Raw genomic sequence first — 21897 nt, forward strand, 5'->3', positions numbered from 1 at the left:
TCTAAATAAGGTACACCATGCTTCATCTATTAAACTCTGTGGAGAAGTACTGGAGACTGTTGATCATTACCTCTAACTTCTATGTTATCCCTAATCCAAAGCAGATATTAATGCAGAAATCCAACACCAGCTGATCTGTGCTAGTGAAGCTTTTGCTCATTACAGCGTAGAGTTATTGAAGATCACAGCATTTGAACAGACACCAAGCTTCTTGTTTATCAAGCTGTTATTCTCCTAAAATTGTTGTATGGTTCTGAAGTCTTGACAGCCTACATACATCACTTGAAAGCACCGCCAAAGCTGCCTCTACAAGAACTTGGCGATCAAATGGGAAGACTGCCTCTTCCAGACACTAATGGGGGTGCATGTAAGACCACGAGCAGTGAGGTAATGATCATCGGTCAGCACCTCCTCTGGACTACTGACATTGTCTGCAAGCCAGATCACCCACCTCCCAAACCAGGTCTGGTTCTCTCAGCTGAAAGAAGGGTACTGAAATGAAGGAGATCAACAGGAGTGTGATAAGGACATGCTAAAGGATAACTTAAAGAAGTGCAATATTGACACTGACGCTAGAGAGACACTCAGGCTACGTCTACACGTGCACCCAACTTCGAAATAGCTTATTTCGATGTTGCGACATCGAAATAGGCTATTTCGATGAATAACGTCTACACGTCCTCCAGGGCTGGCAACGTCGATGTTCAACTTCGACGTTGCTCAGCCCAACATCGAAATAGGCACAGCGAGGGAACGTCTACACGCCAAAGTAGCACACATCGAAATAAGGGAGCCAGGCACAGCTGCAGACAGGGTCACAGGGCGGACTCAACAGCAAGTCGCTCCCTTAAAGGGCCCCTCCCAGACACACTTTCATTAAACAGTGCAAGATACACAGAGCCAACAACTAGTTGCAGACCCTGTATATGCAGCACGGACCCCCAGCTGCAGCAGCAGCAGCCAGAAGCCCTGGGCTAAGGGCTGCTGCCCACGGTGACCACAGAGCCCCGCAAGGGCTGGAGAGAGAGTATCTCTCAACCCCCCAGCTGATGGCCGCCATGGAGGACCCCGCTATTTCGATGTTGCGGGACGCGGATCGTCTACATGTCCCTACTTCGATGTTGAACGTCGAAGTAGGGCGCTATTCCCATCCGCTCATGGGGTTAGCGACTTCGACGTCTCGCCGCCTAACGTCGATTTCAACTTCGAAATAGCGCCCAACACGTGTAGACGTGACGGGCGCTATTTCGAAGTTACTGCCGCTACTTCGAAGTAGCGTGCACGTGTAGACGCAGCCTCAGAGTTACTCACAATACAGAGACTCCTACATGCTGGTCCCCTGCATTTTGAACTTCCCTACCAACAAACTGAAGAGGACAAGAGGAGAGAGATACTGGTGTTCAGTCATGGTCAACAGCTTCCTGATATACTGAGGAACAGCTGTTCTCCCTGTAATCAAACTTTTGGTTCGAGAATCAGCCTTATCAGCCACCTGAGGATCCATCTCTCCCATAGATGATGATCATACTCAGCAAGGAGTGATTGCTATCATGGGAAATGCATCTAACATTAAATGCCTTTCTTTCCACGCGCTGGAACCAAATCTTTGCAACCAGACAGAATACAAAACATCAGAGTGTTGCATCCATCCCTAGGATGAGATTTCCACTGGCACTTTCAGTGACCACTCAAGGGTCTAGCTGCTGGGACAGACTGTATTCCCTGCACAGCAACAGGGTATATGTCACATAGTATGCACCATTCCCATAATGCCGCTGGCTTACCACAACATTGGGTAGACCGCGCACCTTTCTGATTCTTTACATGAACACTTGCTGATGTGACCAGCATTGCTCAGGTCCTTTTTCTGCTCCTGGAAACACTCTGCCTGTTCTTTGGCAGAGGGGAAGGAGGTGGTGTGGCCCGAGGCTCCCGGCCCGCACCTGTCCCCGTGGGAAGAGGGTAGGTCAGGCAGCAGCCCCTGTCCCCTCCTGCCTGTCTTGGGGGAGCAGTTTGGGCCGCAGGTCCTGGTCCCTCTGCCTGTCCTCATGGGAGGAGACTAGGGCATGATGCAGCACCTGGCACTCACTGCCTATCCCCAGGTTTGGGGGCTGGGTTGGACCATGACTCTCAGCCTCCCCCTACATCTCTGGACCACAGCTCCATGCCTGGCCAAGCCAAGCTTTTTCCTGGATATTGCAGTGTCTTCATAATGTAAATCTACTGCAGTGAGCTCCCTGTCCTGTGTAGGAGGCAGCTCTCGTAATGTGTGGATGAACATACCGGGTTAAAGAACACACACCAGAGAATGTGCCATCAAAGTAGGGATAACAACACCTTCTTTGGAATTACGAGAAGTCCTGTGGCACCTTATAGACTAACAGATATTTTGGAGCACAAGATTTCATGGGCACAAAAGCTTGTGCTCCAAAATATCTGCTTGTCTATAGAGTGCCACAGGACTTCTTGTATCAGAGAGGTAGCCGTGTTAGTCTGGATCTGTAACAGCAACGAAGGGTCCTGTGGCACCTTATAGACTAATAGAAAAGTTTTGAGCATGAGCTTTCGTGAGCACAGACTCGCTTCACTTGCAGCATCTGATGAAGTGAGTCTGTGCTCACGAAAGCTCATGCTCAAAACTTTTCTGTTAGTCTATAAGGTGCCATAGGACCCTTCGTTGCTGTTACAGGACTTCTTTTTGTTCTCAAAGATACAGACTAACACAGCTACCTCTCTGATACTTCTTTGGAAGGGTTAACCTTTGATTCATACTGTCAGGCAATTACAGCCAATGCTCAATGTTGGAAAGTTCTCATTCTGAGATGTGGCTATCAGATGATATACATTGTTGACACTAAAAGTTCCAGGAGCTTGCAGTAGAAGTTTTCTTCAGGAAGAGAATTTAGCTTATGTAGTACTGCAAGGCAGCCTCTATTAAGGAAATTGGATGAGAGAGTTGATGAGTGAATTCTGATATATCATGAAACCCCAACATTCAAAGACTGTATGTGGCCAGAACATATCATTGCAAAGCCATTCCTTTGATTACACCTTTATTAACTGATTGTCCGAATATAAACATGAATTCCTTCTCATCTTAAGAGACCGGCTGTTGTCAGCAGATATTTAACATCTTCTAGAGCTAAGAGAAAGACCTTATACTGAAAAATGATTCTTGCCCACTGTGAAATGAAAGTACTTGCAGGAAAATCATGTCATGAAGAAATGGAAATCGATGCCCTTTAAATCAACAGCTGCAAACCAATCTTTCAAGGAAAGAAAGTCTAAAATAGAGGCTTGGGTTAACACTTGACACCATCAACAAAGGACTGAACAGAGACTGGGAGTGGCTGGCCAATTACAAAAGCAGTCTCTCCTCTCTTGAGGTTCACACCTCTACATTAACTGCTGATAATGGGCCACCTCCTCATGACTGAATTGACCTTGTCAACTCTGGCCGTCCAATTGACAAGGGCTCCCTCCTTTTCATAAGTCTATCAATTTAGACCCTTCTCTGGAACCCTCATTCATGCATCTGACAATGCGGGTCCTTGCCCACGAAATATCTGTTAGTCTATAAGGTGCCACAGGACTTCTGCTGCACATGGAAATGAGATTTCCTCATGAAAAAGTATTGCATTCCTTAAGGTCTAGTATACAGAGAAGGTGTCCATTTTTCTTGTTTGGTTCAGGGAGTATCTTGAAAGTATCTTGAATAAAGGCTCAGTGCTCCCTTGATATCTCTTTTATTGGCCCTATTCTGAGGACAGCAAGTACCACTCATGTCAAGAATATTCCCTGAATAGAGGCAGGAAACAGGTACCTTTGAGCTGTATTGAATATCCACTGTGAACAGTCACAAACACCACTTATCTTTTCTTACAGCTGTCCAGAACAATGAAAAAATTATGCACTCTGCCTCTGAATGGAGCAGAATGTACTTGTGTCCAGGCTGGATCACAGCTGTCAGACAGCCTTGCAACCTTGTGACCTCAGGGCCATGACTGGAGCTACTGCAGCTGACAGTTTGCCTCTTGATTGTAGTTTGAAACTCCTTCTGTTTTCTTAAGAGACTGTTGAAGAAAATATTGTTGGTGATAATATGGTTGCCTCAGGTAAGGCAAGAAGAGGAAGACAATGGGGTTGTCATGTTTGGCAACTGAAAATTGGTACTGCGTGTCTCCTCTTTGACTGTTGATAGATGTCTAAGGCAGTATATCCAACCTCCATCTTTTCTAGAGCTTAATTACTTCTGGTACCAAAGGAGTCTTTGCTCATTAAAAGGAGAAACCCTCCACTTTAGATTTTATTTCTGAAGGGAGTCCTGACTAGTCATGCCAAGTGTACCTTCTCTTAGAAGTCACAAAATCTACAGTTCTTGCTGCACAGTTTGAGAAAAATGTATCAAATGATGAAGATTTGCTAACAGCAGAACCTCTTCAATGGTATTTCCGAGTTTCCTCTGTTTAAATTTAGTGAGCACTGACATTTTCACACCAATACAGTACTGATGCTGCCTTCCCACCTTGGAAACTTGATGTTATTCGAATTAAAGTGGAAGATGTGACTTTTCTTCTCAGTAAATACGTTTTCTTTCCGTCCTTATTTGAAGCAGCAGTGTGCGCTAATGCTCAGTTGGACTTCTGAACAGCTACAAGTTTAAGCTAAGGAGTTTAATGCCGGGTGAAAATGTAAGAAAGCCGCTTGGGATATGTAATTTAATTTACCTGCTTTTTTGGTCATTGGTTGAATGAAAACTGGACTTGCGCAGAGGAGATCTGTAGGGTGTAAAAGTCCATCTGACACAGGCAGAGATACTCTTCAAAGAGAGCTGAGTATGTCAAAGAGTAGGCACAAATTTTCTTTTGTTAAAGTAGTCAGTAGTTTTAAAAGGGCCACCATTCTATCCATTAACTTTGGAAGGTCATCTTTACATGACAATCACAGAGATGCAGATCCTTTTGCTGGGGGAGGGGGTGGAGTGTGAGGGTGCAAACCCCCCTCCCATGTCTGGTTTCTCTCCCTTCCTCCTTGCTACGCTGTGTAGGGGGAGCCAGCAAGGCATGATGGGGGAAGGCAAGCACTCTGGGAGCTACAGGTCCTTTCTCAGCTTGCTGCCTTACTGTCAGCTGCAGTAGCTCCAGTAATGGCACGGAGGTTGCAAGGCTTCCTGACAGCTGTGATCCAGCCTGGACACAAGTACATTCTGCTCCATTCAGAGGTAGAGTGCATAATTTTTCCATTGTTTTGGACAGCTGTAAGAAAGCAGAGAAGGGACTATTTTTCCCATCATGGCCATAGCCACTAGCAACAGGGAAAGGAGGGGCCGATGGAATATTGTTATTCACTTGCAATATTACAGCAAGATTCCAGAAGGTAATCTGTAGAAAACTTTTATTACTGTATTATTTTTAGTACATTATAACAAAATCATTTTACCACTCACTAGCCATGTCTACACGTGCACGCTACTTCGAAGTAGCGGCACTAACTTCGAAATAGCGCCCGTCACGGCTACACGCGTCGGGCACTATTTCAAAGTTAATTTCGACGTTAGGCGGCGAGACGTCGAAGTCGCTATCCTCATCAGGAGATGGGGATAGTGCCCTACTTCGACGTTCAACGTCGAAGTAGGGACCGTGTAGTCATTGCGCGTCCCGCAACTTCGAAATAGCAGGGTCCGCCGTGGCGGCCATCAGCTGGGGGGTTGAGAGATGCTCTCTCTCCAGCCCCTGCGGGGCTCTATGGTCACCGTGGGCAGCAGCCCTTAGCCCAGGGCTTCTGGCTGCTGCTGCGGCAGCTGGGGATCCATGCTGCAGGCACAGGGTCTGCAACCAGTTGTCTGCTCTGTGTATCTTGTGTTGTTTAGTGCAACTGTGTCTGGGAGGGGCCCTTTAAGGGAGTGGCTTGCTGTTCAGTCCACCCTGTGACCCTGTCTGCAGCTGTGCCTGGCACCCTTATTTCTATGTGTGCTACTTTGGCGTGTAGACGTTCCCTCGCAGCGCCTATTTCGATGTGGTGCTGCGCAACGTCGAAGTTGAACATCGACGTTGCCAGCCCTGGAGGACGTGTAGACGTTATTCATCGAAATAGCCTATTTTGATGTTGCTACATCGAAATAAGCTATTTCGATGTAGGCTTCACGTGTAGACGTAGCCACTGTTTCCACTCAGTTTTTTCATTAACTTCTCTTATGCACACTCATTGCACCATTTTCAACTCCTTTATATTTTAAAAGATAATGCTGTCCCCTTTTACTAAAATGCACCTCCTCCCACAGAAATTCCTGTGTATGGGCCAGAGATGTCCGATCAAATTCAGGCTTAGCCTTCTGAAAATCATATAAAATTACTTGCATTCTTCATCTGACAAGTTAAAGGCACTACAGTAGAGGACTAGCCTCTCTCCTTATGTTTTGCAGATGGATTCCTTTTCTGTGTCTCATCAGGGAATTTTCCTGGAAGTATTCAAGAGGATGAGTTTTCTGCTGTTATGCATGTGATGTGAATACAGAGAATGAGAAGTTGTTGGCCAATGGAATAATTTTAGCAATGGCAACATCTGTCAGTCAGATCAGATTCGTACGGTGCTCCATTATAAGGGTTGTGTGTGAATAGCTGAGAGCCAGAATGTTTCCTCTGGAACTTCTGGAGAAAGAAGGAAGGAACTCTTGTTACCTTTGCTTCAGATAGAGTCTCTGATCTAGAAGGCACTTTTTGACAAATATATATGAGATAGAGTGGACCTTAGAGGGCACTCAGAGATGGAAGTGAAGGTAAAGCATGGTCCTCCTATATACTGCTGAGGGAATCAGAGAATCAGAGAATCATAGGGCTGGAAGAGACCTCAGGAGGTCATCTAGTCCAGCCCCTGCTTCAAGCAATATCGACCCCCACTAACTCATTGCAGCAAGGACCTTGTCAAGCCAGGACTTAAAACCTTGAGGGATGGAGAATCCACCACCTCTCCAGGTAACGCATTCCAGTGTGTCACCACCCTCCGGGTGAAGTAGTTTTTCCTAATATCCAACCTACTCCTCTCCCTCTTTAACTTCAGTCCATTATCCCTTGTTCTGCCATCTGACACTACTGAGGACAGTTTCTCACCCTCCTCTTTAGAGCTCCCCTTCAGGAAATAGAAGGCTGCTATTAAGTCACCCCTAAGTCTTCTCTTCTGCAAACTAAACAAGCCCAAATCCCCCAGCCTATTTTCAGAGGTCTTCTGCTCCAGACCCTTAATCATTTTTGTTGCCCTCCACTGAACCTGCTCCAGCACATCCACACCTTTTTTATACTGGGGAGTCCAAAACTGTGTACAATATTCCTGATGTGGTTTCAACAGTGCTGAATACAGGGAAACAACCACTTCTCTAGATCTGTTCAAAATGCTCCTCTTATACACCCTAGTATGCCGTTAGCCTTCTTGGCTACAAGGGCACACTGTTTACTTATATCCAGCCTTTCATCCACCATAACCCCTAGGTCCCTTTCCCTGTACTTCTGCTTAGCCAGTTGGTCCCCAGTCTATAACAATGCTTGCGATACTTCCGCCACAGGTGCGGGTGGTGAAGCAGTGGAATGCGTTGCCTAGAGAGGTGGTGGATTCTCCATCCCTTGAGGTTTTTAAATTGTGGCTGGACAAGGTCCTGGCTGGGATGACTTAGTAGGGGTTGATCCTGCTTGAAGCACGGGCTGGACTAGATGACCTCCCGAGGTCCCTTCCAGCCCTATGATTCTGTGATTCTATGACTCTGCACTTCTCCTTGTTGAACTACATCAGATTTCTTTTGGTCCAATCCTCCAATTTATCCAGGTCACTCTGGATTCTCTCTCTACCCTCCAACTTATCTGTCTCTCCCTCTAGTTTTGTGTCATCTGCAAGCTTGCTGAGGGTGCCATCCAGTCCTTCATCCAGGTCATTAATCAAGATGTTGAACAACACTGGCCCCAGAACCGAGCCTCGCTGCTCTCCACTTGAAACTGTCCGCCATCCAGATACTGAGCCATTGACTACTACCTGTTGGGCCCAACCATCAAGCCAGCTTTCCTTAACTTAAGGGCAAGAAGTGAGCTCTCATGCTGAAACCAGCCTCTGACCAGGCTAGGACTAATAGGAGGGTAGACTCCCACAGGTCTGCCCACTGTGGGGTTTCAGCTCCTTCTATGATAGTGGGACAGGTGGACTATGGAGCTGATCCACTCTGGCAATTTCTATGCTCCTGATAACTAATGATCACTGTTATCATGAGTTTTGTTTGTTTGTTTGTTTTTATTATCATTGCACCTATGTTTTTTCTCCTGTATTTTCACTGCATCTTTCCTAGTTTAAGTGTATGAAAAAGGTTTTGAATGGCAACAAATAAACCTGCCCCCAAGCACAGACCTGAGCCAGAAAAATATAACCTTCTTCCTTCCTTCTGCTCCCCTCCCCAAAGACCAAGCTGCCTAAGATCATCTCAGAACTAAAGAAGACAGGAGGACGGCTTCAGAACTTCACTGAGTACTCTCTAGAGACTGCCGACTTCACAGCCGTCACCCGCGATGAATATGCTTCCTGCCTGGTGAGAAGGAGAGCCAGCCAGCCAGCTCTAAAGTGTAAATGACTTACTCTGTGAGCTGAACTCAAAGCCTCTACCTCACGCACTAACAAGATCTGAAAACCCACAGTATCTGAGAGGAGTGTTTTTGCTTAATCTAGGTTGGAACTTTTCAACTAATGAACAATACGGGAACAACAGTAAGGTGATCTCCAGCAGTTTCCAGGGTTTCTCTCCTCCTCCTCCCTCTGCTCTGACTCACTGTCTGGATTAGAAATAGCTAACCTCAGCATTGCATGAAATGTGGAACCCCAGGCCTGAAGCCAAATAAAAGCTTCGTATCTTGAGATCATATGCAGCTGATTATGGCCCTGATCTTGTATTTAGCTCTTCAGACAGATCCCATGGGCAGTCCAGAAATAAATGTTCTCTGTAAGCAGAGTCCTTGGGCAGCTGCCAAGGAGAGAATCACATGCCACCCAAATGGTTAGTGGAGAGTTTGCAGCTACTCACAGCCAGCAGAATGGGTTTCCATTGGCGGTGCGCATCTGCACATGCCTTGGTCCACATAACAAAATTTATTCTGCCCATGGATGGAAATAATTAGAAGGACCACTGCCAGAGACCCAGTGATTTCACTGAAACTCTGCACGCAAGTGGGGCCTATGACTGTGCAACACTGTGGAATAAAAATAAAAAAACTAAATTTCAGCAATTGGTGCACTTCCTCTTTGGGTATTGAAACAATTTTTTTTTATTTGTCTTCAAGTGGGGAAGGAAGAAATAAACAGTGATTTCATAGGGGAATGATACTTATAAACAGCTGTCCTGGCAGAGTCCTCTGAGATTCCCATTTGAGCCAGTCTTGAGTGAAAGACCATGACATTTCTATAAATTTGAAATGCAAAATTACAAGCATCAGTTTTTAGAGCATCTCGGATGGAAAAATTTGAATGTATCAAGTTTTGCTTCTGTGAAAAAGATAATTTCTTTTCATAGATACAGAGGGAAATCAGTGGAGGGGAATCTACTCAATGCCTTAAATGCCTACATGCAAATGCGAGGCCCAGGAGGACAAAAAGAATGAACTTATAGAAATGTTTAAACTATGATGTAACTAGCATCACAAAGATTTGGTGGGATAAGTCTCATGGCTAGAATATTGGTATAGAGGGGTACAGTTTGTTCAGGAAAAACAGGAATGGTAACAGAGAGAAGATTTGCATTATACGTCAGGAACGTATAAATTTGTTCTGAGGTATGAAAGTGTGAGAGACAGGCCAGATGAAAGTCTCTGGGGAAAATAAAAAGGGTTAAAATTGGGGTGACATCATGGTAGAGCTATATTCTAGGCCACCAGGTGAGGAAGAGAAAATGGAATGAGGCTTTTATAGAAAAAAAATCCAAAAAGACAAGATCTGGTACTAATTGACAACTTCAGTTATTCAGACAAAATAATACATTTCCTTAAATAGTCCTACATTAAGAAGTCAGCAATGTTTTGTTTCACAAAGTGGAGGAATAGCTATTTTAGACTGGTTTCTTGACCAACAAAAAGAAAGTGCTAACCAATATCAGTGTGGAAGGAAATCTGGCTGATAGTTATCATGAAATGGGAGATTTTACAATTATCAGGAAAGGAAGGGTTGTGAAGCAGCATAAGAAGAAACTTCAAGCCTCCCTCCCACCCAGACTTTCACAAACTCTCATTTTCTTCTGATGGGGCCTTACCTGCCAGTTCTCTAAGGAAAAAAAATGAATTAATGGTAAGTGGCAGTTTCTCAGCAAAACACTATAAAAGATACAATCCAAACAATTGTAATGCAAAGGTAAGATAGAAGGAATAGAATGAGGCCAATACAGCTCTATTAGTAGTTCTTTAATGGCCTGATGATATTAAAAAAAATCCTACCAAAAGCAGAAACATGGACAAATTGCAAAGGAGAATAAAAGAATAGCACAAGTGCAAAGGGACAAAATCAGACAGGCAAAGATGCAAAATGTGTTACCCCTAGCAAGAGAAATAGAGGCAATCAGAGGAGATCTTTAAATATATTAAGAACAACTGAAAGATGAAGGAAAATGTAAGTCCTCTCTTTAAGAGAGCATGAGAGCTAGTAACTGATGATATCAATAAGGCAGAGGCATTTAACACCTATGCTTCAATGTTCATTAAAAGATTAACGGTGACAAATACTCAACAACTACCATTAACAGGGGAAGGTATTCAAGCTGAAGTAGGGGAAGAATGGATTAGTTACACCAGGGAACAGGCTTCCAAGGGAGGTTGTGGAATCCCCATCAGAGGGATTTTAAGAACAGATTGGATGAACTCAGTGGCTGGACTGGATTTCTCCGTGTTCCTTCCAGTCCTACTTTTCTATGACCCTGTGATGTAACGCTTGCATCAAAGCCCATTTAAATCATTGGATGGATGCTAATTAACGTCATAGCAGGTCCTTACCGTATCTCAGTGCTACCTTAGGAATCAGGCTTGAAGAGTTATAAGGAAGGAAATAGTCTATATTGACCTCACCCATCAATGTGTGGGATAAATGTGGTAGAAGACATTTCCTGTAAAGAGCTTTCATGAAGGGCTGTCAGGCTGGTCTGCAGCAATCAAAAAGTTGAGACCTTAATCCCATCAGCCAGGGTTTGTCTGGAAATTGACCTCATCTACTCTCAGCTTTTCAAGAAATGGTTCACGAATAAAGATGGCCTTGAAGTAACCTGAGGCTTCTCTGCTGCAAACATCCTGTGTGACCCTGAACACAACACGTCGTCTCCTGTTTCTCTTCTGTACCTTCTTTTATGCTATTGGGGGCAGAGACTGTCTCTTAGTGTGTCCATACAGCACCTTGTGCAATGGTTGGGGTCTTTAGATGTGATGTTGAAGTACTCTAGCAAGCACAAACCTTCCCCCCAAATACATCAATATGCCAGAGGTCTGGGGTCAGACTGTGGTATTATCCCTAGGCTTATTTGAAAACACTGCAAGTCTGTGGGAATATTAAAAACACTTTATGGTTTTCAGTGGCAGCAGAAAGCAGGCTGGGTTACAGTCCTGGCTATTGAAGCAGGCAGTACTGTCCTCTTCCGGCAAGGTGCCATAGATCTTGGGATGGCAAAAATCAATGTGCACCAGTTCCCTTCAAAATAGGGGTGAAAATAAAAGAGGTGGTGTAGGAGAATATGGGCTTAATTTCTTTGCTACATGTGAAGCACGTTTCATGAGTCAGCATTTCTGATGACAATAATTCCCTAGAGGGTGATTTTCTAAGAGCACAGAGCACAAGTGCTAGCAGCTATATGCACAACTCCAGTTAAGGATCTAGAAAACCAGTAAAGACAAGTCTTGCCCTTTGAAAAGAAAAAAGGAACTGAGTGCAATGTAAACTGGAAGCACTCGCCTTCTATGGGAAGGCTATTCCCATCTCTCTCTGGTCACCACACCATCAAAGGAGCATCTGGAATTGTTCCTTCATCCTTGGACAGAAATCAGAATTCCCATCCTGTGGGAAAGTCTGGCATTTTTCATTGCTGAACCAAATCAAGAGTTAAAACTGAAGTACCTCCATTGGCCGAGCTCTCTGACTCAGCTCCACCTCAAAGGGATACAAAGCAACTTCTTTCAAGGATTACTCCTAGCAGCAGGGGCTGTTCTCCATGAACAGAGGTCATCTACCCCAAGACACTGCTCCTCTGCTCAGGGACTAGGAGAGATCTCCCCACAGGGTCACTATTCATGTAGACATGCTGGGGAAGGTGAGAGAAGTGGCCAAATGGCAAAGCCACATAAGTTCCTCACTAACACCATGGAAGTGAGGTATTTCTCAGCTTGAAATATGTTTCCAGTCCCATGGGATCCAGGCAGGGAGGCTACCCACCTTCAAGGAACTGTTTTTCCAGAGAGGGGGTACTGGAATCCCAGAGACACAGACCAGAGGTTGGGCAATCAGCATGGATCCTGGGGGATGCACCAGGTTTGTGCATGGAACATTCTGGCCATTCAACACAGCCCAACCCTGCACAAACCAGGATGGAATGAGTGTAACATTCACCTCATGGTCTCCTTCTCCAGAGTTCTCCTGTCGCCTTAACTCACTCAGGGAGGTTTAACCACTTGAGAGAAGGATCGGGCTCCAGCTGCTAGCCCTGTGTCACTGATGTTGCCCATGAAGAAACAGAACCTGCAAAGCAGGCTGTCCTCTCAGACATTAATGGCATAGGCTTCTCAGCCCTGATTGGTTCCTTTCAGTGGGCCAGATTGTCAGCTGGTGGGAGAAGGCATAGATCCAGCATAAGGAAAGCACCACTGATTTACACCACTCAAAGGCCAACCCCACCCCACTTAGCTGTCTGTTTAGTTCTGATTTTTACTTGGTTTGCATCCCCTTGACTTGTGCCTGAGTTACACGTTGACAGCGAGAGCTACGTGTAAGAAAGCTTTCAAATTACTTGCACCCAAGAAATACCATTTGCCTGTATTAACATACCACAGCAGCATAAATCCCTTTAATTTCAGCATCTCTGTGGCTTTTATTCTCTTGTCCCAGACTGCCTATCACCACATCTGAGATAAGATGAATACACTACACTTTCTATATTCAGATCAGAAAAAGGCCCCTTCACTTTTACTGCCTATGGACTATTCTAAGATAACAGAATCAGATTGCTGCAGCGGTCTGTGCTTTCTGTTTATTTATCTGTGATCTCATTGGAACACTTAGGCTGCGTCTACACGTGCACGCTACTTCGAAGTAGCGGCAGTAACTTCGAAATAGCGCCCGTCACGTCTACACGTGTTGGGCGCTATTTCGAAGTTGAAATCGACGTTAGGCGGCGAGACGTCGAAGTCGCTAACCCCATGAGCGGATGGGAATAGCGCCCTACTTCGACGTTCAACGTCGAAGTAGGGACAGTGTAGACGATCCGCGTCCCGCAACATCGAAATAGCGGGGTCCTCCATGGCGGCCATCAGCTGGGGGGTTGAGAGATACTCTCTCTCCAGCCCTTGCGGGGCTCTGTGGTCACCGTGGGCAGCAGCCCTTAGCCCAGGGCTTCTGGCTGCTGCTGCTGCAGCTGGGGGTCCGTGCTGCATATACAGGGTCTGCAACTAGTTGTTGGCTCTGTGTATCTTGCACTGTTTAATGAAAGTGTGTCTGGGAGGGGCCCTTTAAGGGAGCGACTTGCTGTTGAGTCCGCCCCGTGACCCTGTCTGCAGCTGTGCCTGGCTCCCTTATTTCGATGTGTGCTACTTTGCCGTGTAGACGTTCCCTCGCTGTGCCTATTTCGATGTTGGGCTGAGCAACGTCGAAGTTGAACATCGACGTTGCCAGCCCTGGAGGACGTGTAGACGTTATTCGTCGAAATAGCCTATTTCGATGTCGCAACATCGAAATAAGCTATTTCGAAGTTGGGTGCACGTGTAGACGTAGCCTTAGTTTTACTTTTACTTTTCACACAGAGGAACCGACTCTTACCTATTCCACACACTGACTAGCTCTGGAGGACACAGCGAAATCCAGCCTGATTTGATTCACGTACAGGGAGAACTCATAAACCACATTGCAAAACTTAAAAATATTCCACCTTCATCATGCACTTGATGTGAAACTGTCAGTACAGTTACTTTCATTGCAGGGATCAAGAACTGCATTCTAGAAGGAAGAGCAAAGAGAGAATTGCCAATTCATCCTCATACTTTCTCAGAGCAGTGGGTACATCTGAGCTGACTGCCACATCCCCTTCAGAGATACAAGACAGTTCCACTCTAACAGTGGTGCACAGCTATGGTGAGGGAGGCAGTGGGCCTGCTGCTGAATTAACACATTGCTAGACAGTGAGAATCCCTGGTGTGGCTATAGATTTAAGCAGAAGCCAAGTTCTTGGTTTTTTCAGCTCTGATTATTTTTTCACCTTAATTTTAAACAGGACAACCCACACTCAACATAGGCTGCCCTGCAGTTGGGTTCACAGCAGGGTGAACAGCAATGCACACCAAAGTGCTGCATGAGAATTTCTCCTGGTGCTCACAAGCAGCAGTAAACTTCTACTCTTACTTTATGGAGCATAGGCCATTGGCAACAATTCGCCAGCATCTGCTGTCCTGGGCGATCTTTCCCAGTTCTGACCAGGTCTATCCCATCTTTTGAGTGTCTGCCTTCAGGTCTCTATGCCAGGTGTTTCTTGGGTACCCTCTTTTCCTTTCTCCTTGTGGGTTCCAACAAAAGGCTTGCCTTGTGATGTTGGAGGTTGGTTTTCTGAAGGTATGTCCAATTCATCACCATCTTCTCTTCCTGATTTCTTCTTCAGCAGGAAGTTGATAAGGATGTTGCCACAGGTCTTGGTTGTTGATGGCAAATGGCCAGAGGATCCGAGAATGTTATAGAGACAGTTACTGATCAACTTCTGGATTTTTTGAAAGTCATTTTTTGTTGTTCTCCATGTTTCTGCTCCATATGGTAGTACTGATTTGACAAGGTGCACACTAGCTGTGGACTAAAAGGCTCCTAGTTGACATTAATGTAATCCAGCTGAATAGGATGGAACTGATGCAAACTAGGAACCACTCAGTGCACACAGCTACTCACGTGTAGTGTGAACTGCAGGGCAGTGTAGGCATAGGCTAAGTTCAGTGGAATTTACCCTCAATCCACAAGTGTAAAAGAATGGGTGGGCAGAGAGTGGATGGATTGGGCTGGGGTCGTGCACAGCCAAGGCTCTAATGCATTCATCAGCAAAGTTGGGCCCACATGGAATAGCAAGCACAGCTAGCCACGAAACTTAAAGGGAAACAAATTCTTGTGGAATGGATTGTTTCACCTAACTCTGATCTATGCACTTTTGGATCAGTCCTGCTGAAATTTCACTTTGAAAGAAAAGTGATAAAAACAAAAGTTCTGACAATGACAGGACACCTGTTCCAATGTTTGCAAAATGAAACAACTATTTGGTTCTTTCATTGAAATGACTTTTCTTGATAAAAAAGTTTCTATTTTACAGAGTCTGACACGGTATGCCTTGTTTTGCAAAAAAAGTTGTTAAAATTGAAATACAAGGTTTTGTTTTGTTTTGTTTTCAACTCTCAATGTTTTTTCCTACTCCGGAATTTTCCACAATAGAAAATTTCAAAATTTCAAAGTTTTTTTCTGGTTTGGAGCAAAGCTAAGTTTAAAAATCCGAAAACCCTTTGAAAAAACAGAACTTCTGTCTTTCCCTTATCTCTGGTTGGACTTGCCCTGTGCCAGTGACACAGCTGGCATAGATTAGCCCTACCGTGGAGCAATGGGGAGCTAGTGACTCTTATAAGACACCCCCAAGAAGGATCCCACCCTTCTCTGTAGCCGCATGGTTATGGGCTTCTCCTTCCTCAAGGCTTAGGAGAAAGCCATGACTGAGCCAACACAGCTACTATATTTGACCACAAGCCCCTGCATCATCAGTATCCAAGATTAATCATTGTTCAGAGGAACATTGCAGACACTGTTGTGGTCTTTCTGCTCTCAACAGCTATAAAAAGAAAAAGAAAAAACAGATCAAATAAGATACGCGATGAACAAATTGCGAGGTTGATGGGCAAGGTGCAGAATAATCATTGCCCCTTTAAGCCAAGTGACATACTAACACAGACCAAAAAAGACAATCCCCTACAAATCACATGGTGCTTCTAATACATCTTCAACTTCCACACCACCACAAGCCCTGCTTGTGAGGTCCTGTAATGTTAGATTATATTCCAGATGCAAACATGTGCTTAAGATGCCAATGGCACATGGCAAGCAATGCTTGACATGTACATCTTTCTTCATATACAATACTTGATTTACACTTTTCCTATAGAGGGCCTAGCAGAGGAGTTAGTTTTTACCCTTTAATAGTAATCACAACATCCCATCAGCTAAACAGAACAGCAGGTGCAGCTTTTAGTAAGAACTGATAAAAAAAAAGCTCAGACTGCCTTTGTTCTTTGTTCTCCTTCCGAAACAGTGTCACTTTTTGATAACTTCATTATTGAACCAAGTAAATAAAACAATAACCTACTTTTAAAAACTGTTGCCGTATTCTGCATAAAGGAGATTTTCCAAACTACTTTTGGGGCAATTTAAGATCACTTCATTGACTTGCATTGAGCTTCTTGCTTTCTTTTGAACACATTAGAAAAACCTTCCACAAAGCCCTTTCCCATTCCTACTTCACAAACAACAAATATCTTACACCCAAGGCATAACCCAATATCATACCCTAAGATCTCACTCCAGTAAAGCACAGCACTATGTTTGCCACACATCTAAAAGTAACAGAAAGATAACTGTGTTAGTCTGTATTTTGACAAAACAAAAGAGCAGTTGTAGCACTTTCAAGACTAACCAAATAATTTATTAGGTGATGAGCTTTTGTGGGGCAGACCCGCTTCTTTCTCACTGTTCTTTGCTACACTGCTGACTATTTGCAGATGTAAAGAATTAAATGATTTTGTTAGTCTTTAAAAAAGGAAAGAAGGACAATCCAGGGAACTATAGACCAGTCAGCCTTACCCCAGTCCCTGGGAAAATAATGGAGGGGATCCCCAAAGAATCCATTTTGGAGCACTTGGAAGAGGGGAATGTAATCAAGAGTAGTCAACATGGATTCATGAAAGCCAAGTTGTGCCTGATCAATCTGATTAGCTTCTATGATGAGGTAACTCTGTGGACATGTGGAAGTCAGAGCATGTGCTATACCTTGACTTTAGCAAAGCATTTGATACAGTCTTCCACAACATTCTTGCCCACAAGTTAAGGAAGTATGGATTGGATACATGAATTATAAGATGGAGAGAAAGCTGGCTTGATGGTCGGGCCCAACAGGTAGTCATCAATATCTGGATGGCAGTTGGTTTTAAGTGGAGTGCCCAAAGGCTCAGTTCTGGTGCCAGTGTAGTTCAACATCTTTATTAATGACCTGGATGAAGGGATGGATTGCACCCTCAGCAAGTTTGCAGATGACACCAAGCTAGGGGGACAGGTAGATACATTGGAGGGTAGAGATAGGATCCAGAGTGACCTGGATAAGTTGGGTGATTGAGCCAAAAGGATAGTTCAACAAGGATAGGTTTAGCGTCCAGCACTTGGGATGGAAGAATCCCAAGCATTGTCATAGGCTGGGGCTAACTGGCTAAGCAACAGTACAGGGAAAGGGGCCTAGGGTTTATGGTGAATGAAAGGATGGACATGAGTAAACAGTGTGCCCTTGAAGACAAGAAGGCTAATGGCATATTGGGGTGCATTAGGAGCAGTATTTCAAGCAGATTTAGAGAAGTGGTTGTTCCCCTCTATTAGGCACTGGTGAGGCCACATCTGGAGCATTTTATCCAGTTTTGGGCCCCACAGTATAGAAAAGATGTGGATGTGCTGGAGCAGGTTCAGTGGAGGGCAATGAAAATAACTAAGGGGCTGGAGCACGTGACTTATGAAGAGAGGCTGAGAGATTTGGGCTTGTTTAGTTTGAAGAAGAGAAGAGTGAGGGGTGATTTAATAGCAGTCTTCAACTTCCTGAAGGGGAACTCTGAAGAGGTGAAGAGAAGCTTTTCTCAGTGGTGACGGATGGCAGAGCAAGGAGCAATGGTCTGAAGTTACAAAAGGAGAGGAGTAGCTTGGATATTAGGAAAAACTGTTTCACCAGGAGGGTCATGAAGCATTGGAATGCGTTGCCTGGAGAGGTGGTGGAATCTCCATCCCTACAGGTTTTTAAGTCCCAGCTTGACAAAGTAGTGGTTGGGATGACTTATTTGTGGTTGGTCCTGCCTGAAGCAGGGGGCTGGACTCGATGACCTCCTGAGGTCCCTTCCAGCCCTAGGATTCTATGATTCTGTGGAAGAGCTACATGACTGCTTGTTTATTTTATTTAAAATTGAGGAGATGGCAAACAACAAAGCCAAAATTCTTATCCTCCTTCTTTATGACTTAGAACTATGTTCTGTAGAAGAAGAAAGTTGGGTCACATCTATAGTTACTCACTAATCTTCAGATCTCAAAGGATCATGCAAACATCTCATTAGCCCAGAGAGAGAGAGAGAGAGAAGAGAGAGAAGAGAGAGAGAAGAGAGAGAGAGAGAGAGATGAGCACCCTGCTACCACTGATATTTACAGGAGTTCAAAAACAGAGAAAACAGGTACTTGAGGCTGATTTTCCATATTTTAATAAGGGGCAAATTATTTCGCTTATTGCTTTGGTTTTACTTTAGTGTTCACCTCAAGCACAAGAGAACAGCACCATGGAGGACTGCACACATTCTTTCTCATTGGTGATGAAACCCGTGTCTGTAGTCCTAAATTCAGCAGTCCTGCAACAGGTTTTAAAAAAGAGTTGGGGTCATTGAAATCTGCACAGTAAGACTGATTTTAATGGGAGCTAAGTGCATTTGAAAATCCACTTAGCTATGTCAGTGCCTATCTGCATCTTTAGGCATGCAAATACATCTTAAATTCTAGCTCACTTTAAGCACCACCATACACCAGCGTGATCCAAAAGTTAGGCTCATAACTTGAAGGACAGGGAGAGAGCAAACCACTTGCTTAGGAACTAGATGTTGAATTGGAGCAGCAGTGAGTTTCATTAAGTATCAGAGAGGTAGCCGAGTTAGTCTGTATCTTCAAAAACAACAAGTCCTGTGGCATCTTATAGACTAACAAATATCTTGGAGCATAAGCTTTTGTGGGCAAAGACCCACTTCTTCAGATGCATGAGTGGGGGGAATTCTAGAGGAGGATTTAAAGAGGGATTCTCAGTAAAGGGGAGGGCCAGAGCTGACAAGGTCTATTCAGTCAGGGTGGATGTGGCCCATTATCGACAGTTAATATGGATTTGTGAACTTAACAGAGGAGAAATCAAGTCAATTCAGTCTGGGGGAATGTGGCCCATTGTCAGTTGCTAATGTGGAGTTTGTGAACATGAAGAGTGGAGAAACTGCTTTTGTAATGGACCAACCACTCCCAGTCTCTGTTCAATCCTTGGTTGATGGAGTCAAATTTGCAAATGAATTGCAGTTCTGAAATTTCTCTTTGCATTTTATTTTTGAAATGTTTTTGTTTTAGGACTGCTACTTTTAAATCTGTTACAGCATGTCCAGGGAGGGTGAAGCGTTCTACAGGTTTTTGTATGTTACCATTCCTGATGTCCAATTTACATCCATTTGTTCTTGTATGTAGAAACTGTCCAGTTTGGCCAATGTAAATTGCAGGGGAGCATTACTGGAACATGATGGCATATATTATATTAGTAGACGTTCAGGTGAAAGAGCCCCTGATGCTGTGGTTGATGTGGTTAGGTTTTGTGATGATATCACTGGTGTAGATATGTGAGCAGAGTTAGCAGTGAGGTTTGTTGCAGGAATAGGTTCCAGGTTTAGAGTTACTGTGGTGTGGTCTATAAGTGCTGATGAGAATTTGTTTCAGGTTGGCAGGCTGTCTGTAGGTGAGGACAGGCCTGCCTTCCAAGGTCTGTGAGAGTGAAGGATCATTGCCCAGGATGGGTTGTAGATCACTGATGATGCGCTGAAGAGGCTTTAGCTTTCAAAATTCCTTAATAATTAGTGTAGGTGAAATGTACCCTGTGTACAGAGACAACATAAACCCCATGTATTTCTAAGTTCTATTTTAGGTATTTTAAGATTATATGTATTGCTGTTGACAAAGTTTGAAAACTAGACCTAATTCATTAGAAGTACTGTATACACAATTTCCATAACCTTGAGATATTAAGTTAAGCAAAAATGTTCTTCCCTTTTAGTACCCACAGTACATCCTAACCTTCCAAGATGATGAAATCAGACTTTAACCAGTAATCACAGCAACCAGGGAAAGGAGAAATTGACCCAGAGCTAAATTATTCCATCCTGTTGAAAAGAGTAATAGGCAGACTGGCTCGAAGTGGAATAGCCGGAGTTACTGAGTCTCTGATGCTTTATTCCAATGGGAAAGAGGAAGTTGGTTCCTTTCGTAGGAGGCAAGGGACACAACCCTCTCTCCCGATGGGTTTCGCAGGATCTCAGGGGGAAATCCCATGCATCTTGGTATGTTTAGGAAAGGGAGTGGGACTTCTATGGTCCCCTTCTAACGCCAGGTGCTTCCTGAAAGCAACAGGGGCAGCCTCTTCTCCCCAGAGTTAGATGGGCATTGCCAAATGAAGACACTAAGATAATGCTAATGGGGGTAGCCTCCTCTTCCATGGTGAAAACTTGATGGGTTTGTGCAGGGATTGTGTTCCTGAGACAAGCTGTCTCCTGCTTTTGCATTATCTCTGACCAGCCTTTAGAAGCCCCATGGCCCTGAATGTGTCTGTTGGGGCTTTTGTGGGGTCATAAAGACAGGGGTGACGCTGTGTTTGCTCTGTCTCACAGAGAAGTTTCCTCTCCTTTTATCTCCCTTGTGACCAAGAACAAAGTGTACTGCTGTTATATGTCCCATAACATTATAACACGAACATTTGCTATAACTATGTGGATTTTACATATAAAGCACCTTTTTCCACAACACCCCATCCCAGAAAATCTTAACTACCCTGACAATTTATGACCAAAAATATTCCGAAAATTTAATCCAACTTCAAAAAATTACTTGAGCAATAAAAGAGTAACTGGAAACACTGCAAGAAAATTCACCTGGACATGAAACATGATTCTAAAGGTGAAAGCCAGTTTCAAGTAAGAACTTATGAACATTATATATATATATATATATATATATATAAAAAATACCGTATATATATATATATATACATTATATAGTGTATACATTATAACCCTATCTATCTATCTATCTATCTATCTATCTCCAGGGAACAAAAAAAGAGTTTGAATGTGTCACAGGATCTTGAAGGCACCATAATGTATTATTTATTGTGTGGTATGAGGTGTTTTATTCAGTGTGAAAATAGTTTATTTTCTCTCTAGATGGAAAGCATTGGCAAAGGTTGTGTTATCAAAATGTATTTTTAGGACTTCAGATGGGAAAGATACTGACACTTAACACCTCATTGGGACTTTTGCTACTTTAATTATATGGAGCTATACACCATGGAGATTTTCAATGTTCCTTTGCCAGAAGTAGACCACAAATGCCTAGAGTGGGTGCTGAAATTGTAGCTGCGTCTACACGTGCACGCTACTTTGAAGTAGCGGCACCAACTTCGAAATAGCGCCCGTCGCGTCTACACGCGTCGGGCGCTATTTCGAAGTTAACTTCGACGTTAGGCGGCGAGACGTCGAAGTCGCTAACCTCAAGAGGAGGTAGGAATAGCGCCCTACTTCGACGTTCAACGTCGAAGTAGGGACCGTGTAGACGATCCGCGTCCCGCAACGTCGAAATTGCTGGGTCCTCCAT

The sequence above is a fragment of the Carettochelys insculpta genome, chromosome 4, assembly GCF_033958435.1.
Source record: "Carettochelys insculpta isolate YL-2023 chromosome 4, ASM3395843v1, whole genome shotgun sequence".
NCBI lineage: Eukaryota > Metazoa > Chordata > Testudines > Carettochelyidae > Carettochelys > Carettochelys insculpta.